The sequence below is a fragment of the Jaculus jaculus genome, chromosome 5, assembly GCF_020740685.1.
Source record: "Jaculus jaculus isolate mJacJac1 chromosome 5, mJacJac1.mat.Y.cur, whole genome shotgun sequence".
NCBI classification, from domain to species: Eukaryota; Metazoa; Chordata; class Mammalia; order Rodentia; family Dipodidae; genus Jaculus; species Jaculus jaculus.
Genome location: NC_059106.1, coordinates 43,556,985 through 43,569,526, shown reverse-complemented (window position 1 = coordinate 43,569,526; position 12,542 = coordinate 43,556,985).

The following is a 12,542-nucleotide window of genomic DNA, read 5'->3' as shown; positions in this document are numbered from 1 at the left end:
GGCAGAGTCCCCTCGCCGCTGGCATCCTTTATCTTATTGCTCCTCGTCCCCTAGTCTGAGGTTATACCAAAGTGGCATGCGGTCACATCAAGGATGTAAAAGTAAGGTGGGTCTTGACGACTTCAAAGGGCTCCCTGCTGCTATTTAATTAGGGAACACCAGCTGCTGCAAAGATCCCAGTGAAAATCAGGAGTTAAAGGACTCCCAGAGGAAGTCATGAACAAGGACCCTGAGGCTGACTGCCCCGTTCAGAGTCCAGCTCTGCCATCTGACCTTAGGCGAGTTACCCAATTCCTCCAAGCCTGTCTCCCCACCTGGAAGAGGAGTTCATAGCGGCGCCTCCTCCTGGAGCTGCAGCAGCACATTGTATGTAATACTTAGAGGAGGGCCCAGCATGTGGAAAATGACATTGTTTTTGGACCTATCATTTCGTGGTCAAGGAAGTGACTTAGCATTGTCACTGTGCTAGTAAAATAAGTGAGAGAATGAGAGATTTTAAAAAATGATGTAAGGGTCTGAGGAGATGGCTCAGCAGATAAGGTACTTTGCTTGCAAAGCTTGTTGGCCCAGGTTCAATTCCCCACTACCCACATAAAGCAGATGCGCAAAACAGTGCATGTGTCTGGAGTTCGTTTGCAGCAGCAAGAGGCCCTGGCATATCCATTCTTCCCCCTCTAATAAATACATAAACAAATACTTCTTTTAAAAAATTACTTGTGGGTTGGAGAGATGGCTTAGCAGTTAAGCGCTTGCCTGTGAAACCTAAGGACCCCAGTTCGAGGCTCAATTCCTCAGGACCCACGTTAGCCAGATGCAAAATGGCGCGCACACATCTGGATTTCGTTTCCAGTGGCTGGAAGCCCTGACATGCCCATTCCTCTCTCTCTTTCTTTCTCTGTCTGTCGCTGTCAAATAAATAAATAAAAACAAAAACAAAAAAAAATTACTTGTGCCAGGTGTGGTGGCACACACCTTTAATCCCAGCGCTCAAGAGGCACAGCTAGGAGGATCACCATGAATTCGAGGCCACCCTGAGAGTACACAGTTAATTCCAGGTCAGCCTGGACCAGAGTGAGACCGTACCTTGAAAAAAAAAAAAAATTACTTGTTCTAGGTGGTACATGCATCTGGAGTTTGTTTGCAGTGGCTAGAGGCCCTGGTGTGCCCCTTCTCTCCCTCCCTCCCTCCCTCTCTTTCTCTCTCTCAAATAAATAATATTTTTTTAAAAATGAAAAAAATTACTTGTTCTCTAGCTCGGGGAACTTTCCCATGCTTGCACAAATCTGAGACCACTCTGCAGTCCTTGCTAGGGTAATCTTGTCTCCTAAGCCCCCAGCCCTGCACAAAGGGAATCTTGTAGACCCTATAAACCCCCATCTCTGCTGAGGAGCATATAGATCTCATCATACTTGGTAGGCTGAGGCAGGAGGATTGCCACAAGTTTCAGGCCAGCCTAGACTACAGAGTGGGACCCTATCTCAAAAAAAAAGAAGAAGAGGAAGAAGAGGAGGAGGAGCTGAGAAGGGGGCTCAGTGGTTAAAAGCTGGGCAAGCCTGACAACCAGAATAAGACCCCCAGAACCCACAATAAAACCTGGGCAAAGTGATGCAAGTGTCTATAATCCCAGTGCGTTTACCACAATGGGTGGCAGGGGTTAAGAGAATCCTGAAGCTCACAGAGCAGCTAATCTGGCATTTGCAGTGGCAAACACGAAGGAAAACCCTGTCCCAGACAAAATGGAAAGGGCTGGAGAGATGGCTTAGTGGTTAAGGCGCTTGTCTGCAAAGCCTAATGACCTGAGTTCAATTCCCCAGGACCCACATAAAGCCAGATGCACAAAGTAGTGCATGTGTCTGGAGTTCGTTTGCAGTAAGTAGAGGACCTAGTGCACCCATTAAAAAAAAAAAAAAAAAAGATGGAAGGCAGGGACTGATGTACGGAGGTTATCCTCTGACCACCACATGAGCACAGTGGCATGCACAGAGAGAGAGAGAGAGAGAGAGAGAGAGAGAGAGGAAGAAAGAAAAAGAAATAAAAATGCTACCAACCCTTAGACAAGCCAGGCATTAATCAGGCTCTGCTGTGATTTCTCTGGGTCTGGCTCAGGCAAGAGTCAAGCAGGCACAAAATGGGCCATGTGCACTTTTTCTTGGAAATCTGCTTTGGAAAAGAAACAGTCAGAAGCTGCAGATAGACAGATGCTGAAGGTGCCTGGGGAGACTGCAGTGCAAGTCAGCTAGGGGAGGGCAAGGCTGCGAGAGGGGGAGAGAGGCCGAGGAAACAGCAGTCACTGAGGCAGGAGGGCTCCAGGAAGTGGGAAAAGGGAACCCATTCACCACTCCTGGGGGCTCCCCAGCACCATCCATCCTCCATGGGGTTCTGCCACCCTAAGGATAACATTGTGGGATGCTTTTTTTTTTTTTTTTTTTTTAGTTTTTTGTTCATTTTTATTTATTTATTTGAGAGTGACAGAGAGAGAAAGAGGCAGAGAGAGAGAGAGAGAATGGGCGCGCCAGGGCTTCCAGCCTCTGCAAACGAACTCCAGACACATGCGCCCCCTTGTGCATCTGGCTAACGTGGGACCTGGGGAACCGAGCCTCGAACCGGGGTCCTTAGGCTTCACAGGCAAGCGCTTAACCGCTAAACCATCTCTCCAGCCCTGTGGGATGCTTTTATTGCCCCCAAGCATCTCCTTGCAGGCTGCACGTGGTTACATTGGAGAATATGTAACTACAACAGCCACAGCCAAACGCTCTGCTGCCACCCACCATCCATTGGTTCCAAAGCTCCACGAATTTCTCTGTGTCTTTGACTCAAGTAAGAGTCCGGGCTGCCCACTAACACAACCAGGTGATGCTGTTAAATGGAGCAATTACATTAATAAGGGGAGCAGATCAGCCCTTGGAACGGAAGAGCCATCTGCTAAAGAGGGCATATTATGAGAGTCAGGGTCCCCTCCCTCTTCATGGTAGCACACTCCCAATGACATAATCCACACAGAATCAGGTAATGTTAATTTTGTTGCCTAATTTCTGACTCATTCTCTTCTGTGACCTTAAAATTTTCCATTTACTTTGACTAGGAGAGGTCTTTCTTTGTGCATTTGTGGGACATGTTGTTTCAGAGTATGTCTTCCCTCTGTCTTCATCCAAACACCACCCCCCGCAGCTCATCAAGGCTGATTTGTATCCCAGCTCCGGTTTTTCTTGTGCTCATGATTTGAAAGGCTCTGATCTGAGCTGACAAGTAGATCATCATCAACGCAACACAAGGTCAAGAGCGAGAAAGAAGCTCTTGTTTTTCTTGGGTTCTACCGCTGCTCCGTGGCAAGGCCCGCTGAGGCTGACAAAGAGGACCATGCAGCATGGTCATCCCAGGAGAGCAGGGAAGTGATGATGGGCCCAAGTCAACAGAGACGCCACCTGCTCAGGAGGTGTGGCCAACCCAGGTGAGCAGGGAGGCAGGTGAGGTTCACACAGGATGGGCACAGAAGACGGAATCTGACAACACAAGAATATGTCTATTGTGGCCGTACGGCACACAGACAGACCATTGTGTGTCCCATGTGGGAAGATAGCTCTCTGAAATCCTGACGAGTGAGTCATTCTACACAAGGGAGTTTTCTACATGGCTCAATCCTATCTAACCACCAAGATCTTTATATATATATATTATTTACTTATTTATTTGAGAGAGAGAAAGAGAGAGAGTGAGAATGGGTGCTCCAGGGCCTCTAACCACTGCAAACTAACTCCAGATGCATGCGCCCCCTTGTGCATCTGGCTTACGTGGGTCCTGGAGAGTTGAACCCGGATCCTTTGGTTTTGCAGGCAGACGCCTTTATCTCTAAGCCATCTCTCCAGTCCACCACCAAGATCTTTAATCCACTGTGCTTTGACGCCTGCTTTCCTTTATTATTATTATTATTATTTGTTTGTGTGTATAAGTAATACAGTGTGATGTATGCACGCGTGTGTGCCCATGCAACACCCCGCGCACTCACCTGTAGAGAGGTGTGCTCGCCCACAGTGGCTGGAGGGAAATGTTGGGTGTCCTGCTCCATCCCTCCTCCACCCATTCTTACTTGAGCCAGAGTCTCTTGCTGATCAGGGAGCTTTGCTCTCTCTTTCCTCCACTGTCTCTGCTGATGAGCTGTGCCGGCGGAGAGCAGACCAGTCTCCCACGTCCTCTTACAACTGAGCACCTATTGCATAGGGGTGTGTACCAGCAGCTATTTCTTCCATCAAATCCTGCCTTCTTGCCAGACATGGTTGCACCTGCCTAGAATCCCAACACTTGGGAAATGCAGGCGTGATGATCAGGAGTTCAAGGTCAACCTCAACTACTCAGGGAGCATAGGGAATTTGAGGCCAGTTGAGACCCTGTCTCAAAAAAAAAAAAAAAAAAAGAAGAAGAAGAAGGGGACAGGCATGGTGACCCACACCATTAATCCCAGCACTCAGGAGGCAGAGGTAGGAGGATCCCTGTGAGTTTGAGGCCAGCTTGAGACTACATGGTGAATTCCAGGTCAGCCTGGGCTACAGCGAGACCCTACTTCGGAAAAGAAGAAGGAAAACGAGAAGGGAGTGGGGAGATGGCTTCATGGGTAAAACACCTGCCACACAAGCATGAGGACCTGACTTCCACCCCAAGCACCCACATAAAAAGCTGAGCACTGAAGGCTGAAACCGCCATGCTTTGTAGGATAGAAACACCAGGATCGCGGGACCTCTCTGTTCAGCCAGCCTAAGGGAAAAACTGGGAACTCCAAGTTCAGTGAAACATTCTGTCTCAGGGAAATAAGGCAGAAAAGTGATAAAGGTCACCTGATGTCTTCTTCTGACCTCTGTATGCATGTGTACACGGTATACACATCTGCCCATACACTGCACTTGTTCACACACCCCCACATATTACATACATCGTACACATCAATAAAAAGACCACCTTTCTTCCTTGTGGGCACCAGTAACACACATCAAAAAATGTCCCAACCCATAAGTTGGATGGGACTCCACTCTTTATTTAGGTATATACAGCATAGGATTCAAACATATACATACATATATATATATATGTCAGCCTTCCCTGCTTTTCACACTCCTTCTCCAAGCAAACCTGTAAGTACAGTCCTGCCTTAGGGACTGGGTGCTCCCTGACCTCTCCTTCTGGCTGGAGCCGCTGTTTCTTCTCAAAGCCCATGTGTTGCTATGCCCCTGAGTGCATCTCATCCTCTCCACTTCTCTCTGAACAGTAGTCCATTTCTTTTTCTTTTCTTTTCTTTTTTTTTTTTTTTTTTTTTTTTTTTTTTTTTGTAAGCTCTCACTTTAGACAGGCTGACCTGGAATTCACTATGGAATCTCAGGGTGGCCTCGAACTCGCAGCGATCCTCCTACCTCTGCCTCCAGAGCGCTGGGATTAAAGGTGTGCGTCACCACAGCCACTAGCAGTCCATTTCAGATCCCTTCCCTTACGCCCAAGTAACAAATCATGGAAGTAGAGGCCTATATTGATTTTCTGACTCCACTGGGAAGTTGCCACAAACTCGCTGGGCATGGTGGCACACGCCTTTAATCCCAGCACTTAGGAGGCAGAGGTAGGAGGATTGCCATGAGTTCAAGGCCACCTTGAGACTCCATAGTGAGACTCATTCTCTAACAGATGAGGAAGTCAAAATCAAAAATTAGTTTCAAGGTGTTAATAAGGCTGGTATTTTCTAGAGGCTTTGGGCAAACAATCTAGTCCCCTGCACTCCTGGGCTTGTGACCTCACCCTCAAATTGCTGCAATCTCTGTTCTCCTTCACCCCACCTATCACATTCTTCCTTGATCTCCTGCCTGTGTCTGATAAAGGTTGCCCAAGGATCACAATGCGGGTCAACCTGATCGTCCCGGTAATCTTCCCATCACAGACCCATAACTCCATCATGTCTGCAAACCTCATTTGTCCTAGTAGGTAACAGCCTCAAGTTCCAGGAGAGCCAGACAATTATTCAACCCCCAAAAAAGATAGAGGGAACAACCATTAAATTACCAAGAATTGCTGGAAATTGGATTCAGTCTTCAGATGGTGAAATGACAGCTCAATGATGTCTTGAGGGTGCAGACACTGTAGAGAAACAAAAATGAATGACAGAGGTCACCTGATATCAGGTAGTTTTCTAAGCTCATAATGGCCATGGTGCTATGAAGACTATCTGCTGACTGGACTGAAACAGAGCAAAGCACCTAGGGACCTGAAAAAGGGCAAAGAACCAAGAAAGGGGCTCCAAGGCCCAACATGATAAATCTGTGGGACCAGCACTCCTTGAATGTGGCCCTTGTCACTCAAGAAAGCAATAGCTGTTGGCTTCTGAATAGGGTCACGTTTTGCCACACAGACAAGCCTCATCAATAGAAACAGTATCCTGAAAAAATAAAATCCATGAGCGCTTTGGATGGCATGAGCCTCTGGTCTCCAGCTCCTTGGAGGCTAAGGTTGGTGTGTCAACTGAGCCCAGGAAATGGAGACCAGCCTGAAAAACATAGAGACCAAATCTCAAAAATAAAAAAGAGGCCTAGAGCGATTGCTCAGTGTTTAAAGGTGCTTGCTTGAAAAGCCTGTCAGCCTGGATTCAATTCCCCAGTACCCACACAAAGCCAGATACACATGGCTCATTTGTCTGGAGTTTGTTTGCAGTGATACAAGGCCTGGTGCGTCCATATGCTTGCTCGCTCTCTCTCTCCCTCCCTCTCTGTCTCTCTCTCTCTCTCTCCGTGTATATATATCTGTCTCTCTCAAATAAAGAAATGAAAATATTTTTTGCTTTTTTTTTTTAAGGTAGGGTCTTACTCTAGCCCAGGCTGACCTGGAAATCACTCTTTAGTTCCAGGCTGGCCTCAAACTGACAGCAAGCCTCCTACCTCTGCCTCCCAAGTGCGCGAATTAAAGGCATGTACCACCATGCCTGTCTTAAAAATATTTTTTTTAATTATTAAAAGAAAAGAGCCAGGCATAGTACATGCTTTTAATCCCAGTACTTGGGAGGCAGAGGTAAGAGGATTGCCCCGAGCTTGAGGCCAGCCTGGGCTGGAGTGAAACCCTACCTCAAAAAAAGGTTTAAAAAATTTAAAAAGTTAGCTGGAGCCAGGAGTGGTGGCGCACACCTTTAATCCCAGCACTCGGGAGGCAGAGGTAGGAGGATCATCATGAGTTCGAGGCCACCCTGAAACTACATAGTGAATTCCAGGTCAGCCTGGACTAGAGTAAAACCCTACCTCAAAAAAACCAAAAAATAAAAAAATTAAAAAGTTTTAAAAAATTAAAAAGAGGGCTGGAGAGATGGCTTAGTTGTTAGTTGAAAATCCAAAGGACCCTGGTGTGATTCCCCAGAACCCACTTAAACCAGTTGCACAAAGGAGCACATGCACTGGAGTTTGTTTGCCGTGGCTGGAGGCCCTGGCATGCCCATTGTCTGTCTCTCTCCCTCTCTCTCATATATATATATATATATATATATATATTTTATATTATATATATTAAATATATATATTTTTTTTTTTGTTTAATTAAAAAGAGAGAAAAGAAAAAAAAAAGAGCCCTTTTGCTGGGCATGGCAGTGCATACCTTTAATCCCAGAACTCAGGAGGCAGAGGGAGGAAAATTGCCATGAGTTTGAGGCCAGCCTGGGACTACATAGTGAATTCCAGGTCAGCCTTGGCTAGAGTGAAACACTATCTCAGGAAACAAAAATTTTCAATAAAAAGGGGCTGGGGAGATGGGTCAGCAGCTAAAGGCACTTGCTTGCAAGATGGCCTGGGTTGAATTCCCCAATACCCATGTAAAGCCAGATGCACAAAGTGGTGCATGCATCTGGAGTTCATTTGCAGTGGCAGGAGGCCCTGTCACATCCATTCTCTCTATATCAGTCTCTCTCTGTCTCCCTGCTTACAAATAAATAACAAAATAGGTAAATAAATAAATAAAAAGAGAAAGATCCCTTTGCTTTGGGCTTACACAAAACCCTATATTGATATGAAAATGAAGAATATGAGAGATGTATGTGTGTGTATCACTTTTTTTTTTTCAAGGTAGAGGTCTCATTCTAGCTCAGACTGACCTGGAATTCACTATGTATTCTCAGGGTGGCCTCAAACTCAAGGCAATCCTCCTACCTCTGCCTCTTGAGTGTTGGGATAAAAGGTGTGTGCCACCACACCTAGTTTATGATTGATATATTTAAGTTGAAAACCTTTATTTTCCACTTGTGCAAAAACAGTCTAGCACAATAAAGTTATAATTTTTTAATATATATAATTTTTATTGAAAACTTCTATACTTACAGACAACAAACCATGGTATTTTCCTCCCCCACACACACTTTCCCCTTCATAATTCTGCTCTCCGTCATACCCCCTCCCTCTCTCCATTAGGCTCTCTTTTAATTTGATGTCATCATCTTTTTCTCCTATTATGAGGGTCTTATGTAGGTATTGCTAGGCACTGCGAGGTCTTGGATATTGAGGCCAAATTCTGTCCAGACAGTTGTATGTAAGGAGTGGTACCCTTCCTTTGGCTCTTATATTCTTTCCACTACCTCTTTCACAATGGACCCTGAGCCTTGGAGGGTGTGAGATGTTTCAGTGCTGGACACTTCTCCGTCCCTTCCTCTCAGCACTATGTTGCCTTTTGGGTCATCCCAGTGGTCATCACCATCTGAGAAGAAAAGCTTCTCTAAGCAGAAGTGAGAGTAGCATTAATATATGAGTATGAACATTAAGTGTAGTGCTTGCAGGGCAATTTGGTTTATCTTTATGTATTGATCCAGACAAGAGCAGGCTTTATACCCTTAAGGCTATGACCTCCCCTGCCATAGGCTTTTGTTTAGGTTTTCAGTACCAGGCACGTATTCCCTCCCATAGAGTAGGCCTTCAGTCCAATTAGAGAGCAACTGGTTTCTCCCAGAGCAGACATGCCACTGTTGGACTTGTTCAGTCATTCGGCCTGTCTGGCTAAAAAAGAAGAGAGAGAGAGAGTTTGGGCAGAAGTACCTTATGGGGGCAGATAATGTTGTGCCCAGAAGCCATAGATTGTTACTAGAAAAATTTCAGTGTCAGGAGTGGGATACCTTCCAGTATGGGCTGGAGTGAGAACCTACCTTGAAAAACAAAAAAAAGAAAAAAAAAAAAACACAATGAGGGCTGGAGAGATAACTTAGCACTTAGGGGCTTGCCTGCCAGGCCTAAGAATTCATGTTCAAATCTTCAGGTCCCATGTAAGCCCAGTGATGCAAGCACACAATGCCAGACATGCACCACAAGGGGGCGCATGCATCTGGAGTTTGTTCACAGCAGCTGAAGGCCCTTGTGCACCCATTTTCTCTTTTTCTCCCTCTCTCAAAAAAAAGTTAAGCTGGGAGTGGTGGCGCATGCTTTTAATCCCAGCACTCGGGAGGCAGAGGTAGGAGGATCTCCGTGAGTTCAAGGCCACCCTGAGACTCCATAGTGAATTCCAGGTCAGGGGCTAGAGTGAGACCCTACCTCGAAAAACAAACAAACAAACAAAAAAGCTAGCTACAAAGCGGCACATGCATCTGTGATCCCAGTGTGCCTGTGACAATGGGAGGCAGCCAGCAGAACCCGCAGCGTGCGGGACAGCTAGGGTGACATTTGTTTGCAATCTGGCAACCTGTTTGCTGGGACAAGAGACCCTGCCTCAAAGAAAGTGGAACACAGATACCTTGAAGATGTCTTCTGGCATGCACACGTATCTGCACACACACATAAGCTTACACACACACACACACACACACACACACACACACACACCATAATGTATTGAGTCCAAGTTTTCCCAAGCATTTAAAATACAAATGCCGGGCTGGAGAGATGGTTTAGCGGTTAAGCGCTTGCCTATGAAGCCTAAGGATCCCAGTTCGAGGCTCGGTTCCCCAGGACCCACGTTAGCCAGATGCACAAGGGGGCGCACGTGTCTGGAGTTCGTATGCAGAGGCTGGAAGCCCTGGAGCACCCATTCTCTCTCTCTCCCTCTATCTGTATTTCTCTCTGTATCTGTCGCTCTCAAATAAATAAATTTTAAAAAATTTAAAAAAAATACAAATGCCCCTAAACTTACAAAAAAAAAAAAAAAGAGAAAGAAAAGAAAAAACCATAACCCAGACAGGGCTGGGTAAACCGTAGCTTGTGGGCCAGATGTGGCTGGCCCATCCTTTACGTACTGTCTGTGGTCAGGCTCATTCAGCAGAAGCTGCCCAGGGCAGTCACAACAGTGTGCGGGGTGCGGTTTGGGGGGAGAGGCGCCACAGAGCCCAACGTGCCTAATGTTTACCGTTACATGCTTGTCTGGAGAGGCTTGCCAGAACAGAACTCATTTTACAAGGCCGATCTATCTTTGACACCAAAATTTAACAAAGACGAGAAAAAGAAAAATTATAATCTGTGAGTTTAAATTAAAAAAAAAATAATCCTATACAAACCATGAATTAGTAAATGAATGAATGAGTGAGTGAGTGAGTCATCTTCTTAGGAGTTTCCTAATTTTGAGCCTTTACTTGTTAGACATTCTTGGTTCCTTCTATTAAATTTCATCTTTTTGCTGATCAACCTCCTCCAATTCATTTCCTCAACTGTGACAGGCACCGAAGCTGGCCAATGGCCCCCTTGCCCCAGCCTTCTCTGTTCCTCTTGTAGATGAAAGTAGCCATGTCATTCAGAGCCAATGAGACACAGAGAAGTCCACTGGAGAAACTTCTGAGCAGTTTCACTATCCTACGAAAATAGTGGGGAGGGGCTGGTGAGATGGCTTGCTGGTTAAGGCACTTGCCTGCAAAGCCAAAGGATCCAGGTTAGAATTTCCAGCACCCATGTAAGCCAGATGCACAAGGTGGCACATGTGTCTGGAGTTCGTTTGCAGTGTCTAGAGGCCCTAGAGCACCCTTCTCTCTATCTCCCTATCTGCCTCTCCCTCTCTTTCAAATAATAAATAAATAAAATATTTAAAAAAAAAAAAAGAAAATAGTGGGGAGATGGGCTCAAGAGATGGCTTAGCAGTTAAATCACTTTCCTGAAAAACCTAAGAAGCCAGGTTCCATTCCCCAGAACCCACATAAGCCAGATGCACATGGGGGCACATGCATATTTTGCAATGGCTAGAGGCCCTGGAATGCCGATTCTCTCTTTCTTTCTCTCTCATATAAATAAATAAAATAAATATTTAAAAAAAAAAAGAAAGAAAAGAAAAAATAGTGAGGAGAGAAGCTGGGAAGATGGCTCATTGGTTAAAGGCTCTTGCTTACAAAGCCTGCTGGACCCTGTTTAATTATCAAGTCAGCAACATAAGCCACATGCAAAACGTGGCAAAAACATCTGGCATTTATTTGAAGCAGGAGTCCTTGGCACACATGTGCAAACACACACACACACACACACATACATACATACACACACATGCAAATAAATAAATACATTTAAAAATATTTTTGGGTAGGACTCCTTACAACATGCTCCCTCCAGACATAAAATGGCCTGGGTATCCATGACCTCATAGTGCCTGACACTACCTACACAAGACCCTCATAAGAGAAGGAAAAGATCATGACATCAAAATAAAAGAGAGACTGATTAAGATGGGGAGGGAATATGATGGAGAATGGAATTTCAAAGGGGAAAGGGGGAGGGAGGGTATTACCATGGGTAATTTTTTTATAATCATGGAAAATATTAATAAAAATTGAGGAAAAAAAATATTTTTATTTATTTATTTGCAAGCAGAGAGAGACAGAGAGAGAATGGGTGCACCAGGACCTCCTGCCACTGCAAACTCCAGATACGTGCACCAGTGTGCATCTGGCTTTACATGGGTACTAGGAAAGTGAACCGGCTTGTTAGTCTTTGCAGGCAAGTGCTTTAACCATTAAGCCATCTCTCCAGCCCAATAAATACATTTTTTTTAATGAAGCAGGGGCTGGGTGTGGTGGCACATGCCTTTAATCCCAGCACTCAGGGGCAGAGGTAGGAGCATCACCATGAGTTCAAGGCCACCCCGAGACTGACTACATAGTGAATTCCGGGGTTGCCTGAGCTAGAGTGAGACCCTACCTTGGAAAACAAAATGAAGCAAGGGGATGGAGAGATGGCTTAGCAGTTAAGACACTTGCCTGTGAAGCCCAAGTACCCATGTTCCACCTCTCTGCAGAGCCCACATAATCCAGACACACAAAGGTAATGAAAATGCAAGGCTGCATATGTGCACTAGGTGGCGCAAGTATCTGGAGTTTGCAGAGGCTGAAGCTCTGGCATGCCGATTCCAACCCCCTACCCCAATCTCCAGGCTCCACCACCCCCAGACACACTCTCGCTATCTCTTAAAAACAAAATGAAGCAGGGTCTGGAGAGATGGCTCAGTTGTTAAAGATGCTTGCATGCAAAACCTAAAGACCCAGATTCAATTCCCAAGTAACCACGTAAAGCCAGATGTACAAAGAAACACATGCATCTGGAGTTCATTTTCACTGACAGGAGGACCTAACATGCCCATTCTCTCTC